This window comes from Danio rerio, chromosome 24 (genome assembly GCF_049306965.1).
Source record: "Danio rerio strain Tuebingen ecotype United States chromosome 24, GRCz12tu, whole genome shotgun sequence".
NCBI classification, from domain to species: domain Eukaryota; kingdom Metazoa; phylum Chordata; class Actinopteri; order Cypriniformes; family Danionidae; genus Danio; species Danio rerio.
Genome location: NC_133199.1, coordinates 45962501 through 45967500, shown reverse-complemented (window position 1 = coordinate 45967500; position 5000 = coordinate 45962501). Strand labels below are relative to the sequence as shown.

At 47.3% G+C, this 5000-nt stretch overlaps 1 protein-coding gene and 1 pseudogene across 2 annotated transcripts in view; one reads left to right on the top strand and one right to left on the bottom strand.

The window, feature by feature from the left end:
• vapa (VAMP (vesicle-associated membrane protein)-associated protein A) overlaps positions 1 to 67 on the top strand; it is a 4393-nt gene extending 4326 nt beyond the window's left edge. For both annotated transcript variants that reach the window (XM_073940040.1, NM_199918.2), the window contains 1 exon segment: positions 1 to 67. This exon segment is cut by the window's left edge. The gene's annotated coding sequence lies outside the window, so the exon portion shown is untranslated.
• LOC100331321 (protein APCDD1-like) overlaps positions 1 to 5000 on the bottom strand; it is a 12643-nt pseudogene that overhangs the window by 53 nt on the left and 7590 nt on the right.

Here is a 5000-nt window from a genome sequence, read left to right as displayed (position 1 = left end):
GAATCACTGAGCGTGTGCGGTGTGTCCTGTGCTGTTCCACATGCTGAAATAAAGACCTTACACACTCTGAACGTGTCCGCAGTGTGTCTGAGCCCAACACACGCATACGGTTCTGTCACTGTTTAAGGTCCAAATCTCACACACACACACACTCGAGTCTGAGTCCAGGAGGGGAGATGGAGGAAATGCAGTTTATAACTGAAGATCTGCTCTGATCATGAGAAGCGCCGCTGATCGTCCACACACACACACACACACAGAGTGCCCGTGTTTAGTGATGAACAGAAGTGTATCTGGCTGCAGACTTTTATTTATTTAAATGTTAATTTAGTCATTAAACTGTTTTTTTGTCTTGAAATCAGTTTAAGTTCTTGTTAAAAAAAGAACAATAATCTTGAGCTGCAGACCAGTGGACAGGTTTGTTGTGTTGACATGCTTTCCTTCAGGTCCTCTTCCCTACACTGATGAGCGTGTGTGTGTGTGTGTGTATGCATGTCAGTGGGCAAGTTAATGCATGTGTTTGTGTTTATATAAATGCTTGTATGTATATGTATGTATATATATATATACGTGTGTGTGTTTTTTTTTTATTCCTGTGTGTTCATGAGCAAGTGTTTGTATGTGTGTGTGTGTGTTTGTATACGCCTGTGTGTGCATGCGCAAGAGTTTTTGTATATATGTGTGTGTGTGTGTGCGCAAGTGTTTTTGTACGTATGTGTGTGTGTGTATGTGTGTGTGCGCGCAAGTGTTTTTGTACGTATCTGTGTGTGTGTGTGTGTGTGTTTGTATACGCCTGTGTGTGCATGTGCAAGAGTTTTTGTATATATATATATGTGTGTGTGTGTGTGTGCACACAAGTGTTTTTGTAAATGTGTGTGTGTGTGTGTGTGCAAGTGTTTTTGTATACGTGTGTGTGCATGCGTGTGTGTGTGCGCACAAGTGTTTTTGAAAATGTGTGTGTGTGTGTTCAAGTGTTTTTGTATATATGTGTGTGTGTGTGCAAGTGTTCTTGTATACGTGTGTGCGTGTGTGTGTGCGCACAAGTGTTTTTGAAAATGTGTGTGTGTGTGTGCAAGTGTTTTTGTATATGTGTGTGTGCAAGTGTTTTTGTATATATGTGTGTGTGTGTGCAAGTGTTTTTGTATACGTGTGTGTGTGTGTGTGTGTGTGTGTGCATTCAAATGTTTTCTTGTTTGTGTGTGTGCATGCGCAATTGTTTTTGTATATTTATGTGTATGTGTGTGTGTTTATAAACGCCTGTATGTAATTATATAAATATAAATGTGTGTGTGTGTGTGTGTGTGTGTGTGTGTGTGTGTGTGTGTTTCATGTGCCTGAACTCAAATCAGTGATCTTCACTCCTCCAGAGTCTCCAGTTCTGTTCCTCAGAGTGTGATCTTCATCATCATCATGATCATCATGGTGAGTGTGTGTGTGTTTCTGCGTGCGCTGCTCCTCCAGGTGTTCATCTGTCCTCCTCCAGCGCTCCTCGGGGTCCCGCAGTGTATGAGCGGCGGCTGGAATGCGGTGGGTCTGCTGTGGGGCCGGTCGGGGCTGGATCCGCCGGTGGGCCGCTGGCCCGCTGGCCGTTGAGCAGCAGGGGGCGTCCGGAGGGGTGCAGTCCCGCCTGCAGGAGCTCGTACTCGGTGTGCGGCAGCCGGACGCCCAGCGCGGGGCAGCCGGAGGTGTTGGTGACGTCCTGCGGGACGCCCGGCCGCCAGGAGCCCTGAGAGCCGCACGCCCGGCCCCGAGAGACAGAGAGCAGAGACGCCGTGGCAGCATCCATCGCCGTCACCGACATACGCAACACTGAGAGAGAGACAGAGAGAGACAGAGAGAGAGAGAGAGAGAGAGAGAGACAGCGAGAGAGAGACAGAGAGAGAGAGAGAGAGAGAGAGAGAGAGAGACAGAGAGAGAGAGAGACAGAGAGAGATTATTAGCATTGCTCTGTCAGGGGCCGATCACACACAACACTCTTCTTCTTTCATTTTCTGTTATACTGTTCCTACTGTGGGCGGCACGGTGGCTCAGTGGTGTGGTCTCACAGCACTCAGGTCTCTGGTTTGAGTCTCGGCTGGCTCAGTTGGTGTTTCTGTGTGGAGTTTGCATGTTCTCCCCGTGTTGGTGTGGGTTTCCTCCGGGTGCTCCGGTTTCCCCCACAGTCCAAACACATGCGCTATAGGGGAACTGATCAACTACACTGACCGTAGTGTATGAGTGTGTGTGAATGAGTGTGTATGGGTGTTTCCCAGTACTGGGTTGCAGCTGGAAGGGCATCCGCTGTGTAAAACATATGCTGGAATAGTTGGCGGTTGATTCCGCTGTGGCGGCCTCTGATGAATGACGTGACTGAGCTGAAGGAGTGAGTGATGTTCTTGTTATTCTGTACATGTCGTTTCTTCTCAACTCTTTCCTCAGTATTTCAGGGCAGCAGCAGAGCAGCTCCACACCAGCGTCAGCTCAGCTGCAGGTGCCAGAGTTGTCTGATTTATGGATGGCAGTAAATGAGGAATCCAAAATAAAAGCTTTCATTTGTCATCAGAATCTGGCTTAACCCACTGTTCACATTTCTGTCCTGAAAATATATGCAAATGAGTGCATATTTAATTACAGCGCGCCTCACTTGCATTTTAAAAGAAGATTTGAGAAATCTTGTAGAACATGTTGAAGCTGCGCTTTATAGCAAGGTCACATCAGTGAAGGTGAACGCGGAAATGCACAACAACATTCATCAACGATCAACACTGATTACTAACCAGCAGCAGCAGCAGCAGCAGCTGACGTTAATAATGCAGTAATATATGAACACATGACTTTAATAGATCAGCTTAAACTAAACTACAGCAGCGTTCTGCACTGCTCTGCTGGACATACTGCACACACACTGCGTTATGGGGACACAGCAAAGGACAGGGTGCTGGTGTGTGTCTGTGAGCGAGACAGCAGGTGTGTGTGATGATCGAGAGCCGCGGTGTCCAGAGTCATGTCAGCAGACCACCGAGAAGAAGAGGAAACACAGCCAGCAGGAGGAGCTGTGGAGGCCGTCAGCACTGTTCACTGTGTGTGTGTGTGTGTGTGTGTGTGTGTGTGTGTTCTCTCACCGGTGAAGGTGTACTCGTGAGCTCCAGGTACCGCAGCTGAAGCTCCTCCAGGTGTGTATTCTCCGCTGGCAGTGATGCTGAATGTGGGGTGTCTGCAGGCGGGGTCCGAGTAGTGTGTGTAGCGGCCGTCCCAGGTGTGTCGCTGTGGGTGGAAGGTGAGGCGGCGGGTCAGGAACAGCACCCCGGGGCGCACCTCACACCGCAGGCTCACCCAGTCTCCCTGCAGCCGCAGCGGGTGTGCGGGCACAGCGGGCAGCACTGGAGGATGCAGGAGATCCGCTGCTGTCAGCAGAGGGCAGAGCGGGCACCGCTGCGCATCCAGCTGCAGGAGGAGGAGAAGAAGACACACATTCACTGAGGCGTCCCATTCAGAAGGGCTCATCCCTACACCCTAATCCCTGTGAAGGGTCTACCCTAGAGGTTTGGATGTGCTTCAAGTTTAAATATAAAAAAACTCTTAAATCAAGAAGCATTAAGACAACACACCCCAGCGGAATGAACCGCCAACTACTCAAGCATATGTTTTACACAGTGGGTGCCCTTCCAGCTGCAATTCATTACTGGGAAACACCCATACACACTCATTCACACACACACTCATACACTACGGCCAGTGTAGTTGATCAGTTCCCCTATAGCGCATGTGTTTGGACTGTGGGGGAAACCGGAGCACCCGGAGGAAACCCACACCAACACGGGGAGAACATGCAAACTCTCTCACAAGCAGAAAATAGTGTGTAATATTGTGTAGAGTTTACCTCAAACCAGCTGAGTAATGTGGCAGAGTGAAGTAATGTAAATCAGAAACAGAACCGGAGTTCTCCATCCTCCATTATTACACATCCTCTACTGATGTACACCGTGCTCCAGTTTGCTCTTCATCATGAGTGTGAACAGAGTGAAGTGAGGAAGAGGATTACAGTGCAGATCTGCACACGGACGCGTCTCCGGCTGAACATGAAGCTGAAATGAGTGAATTAACACGCGGTGTGTTTCCTCTGAGGCGACGGCCGTCTCATTAATCCTGACCTGAGATCAGCAAGCGTTTAATCATTCAGAGGTCATGCATGAGCACCGCACACCCCGGCTGATTATTCACACCAGTCCTGTCTGATTTACCATGCATTACCTCCACTGAGAGTAAAACCCTGCTCACACACACACACACACACACACACACACACACACACACACACACACACACTCCGCTCACGTATAAATCAGCATTTAAATGCATGTGAACGATCACCCTCTGCATCTCAAACATCACAGTTTACATGCAAACACTGTCAATCAGCAAAACTCATCCATTTCTCTCTGCACGCGTGTGTGTGTGTGTGTGCGTGCGTGCGTGCGTGCGTGTGTGTGTGTGAGAAATGTAAAATATCACTGCTTTAAAATTGTGTAAGGGATAGTTCACCCTGAAATGAAAGTTATGTCTCGTTTCTTTCTTCTGATGAACACAAAAGAAGATATTTTGAAGAATGCTGATTGCCGCCACCCATTGATTTTTCCCAGAGTATTAACATTATTATTATTATTATTATAACCTTTATTTCACCAGGAAAGACACTGAGATTAACAATCTCTTTGACAAGCGCGTCCTGTAATTTTTAACAGCAGCATGACACGGTTGCCCTTTGTCCCTGCTCTTATTTGCAGTTACGATGGAACCTCTAACTCTGAGACAAAGACCTGATATCATACACTATATACTATACACTACACACCCTATACACTATACCCTATACACTAAATACACTATATACTATACACTAAACACCCTATACACTACATACTATACACTAAATAAACTATATACTATACACTACTATATACTATACACAATATACTATACACTAAACACCCTATACACTATACCCTATACACTACATACTA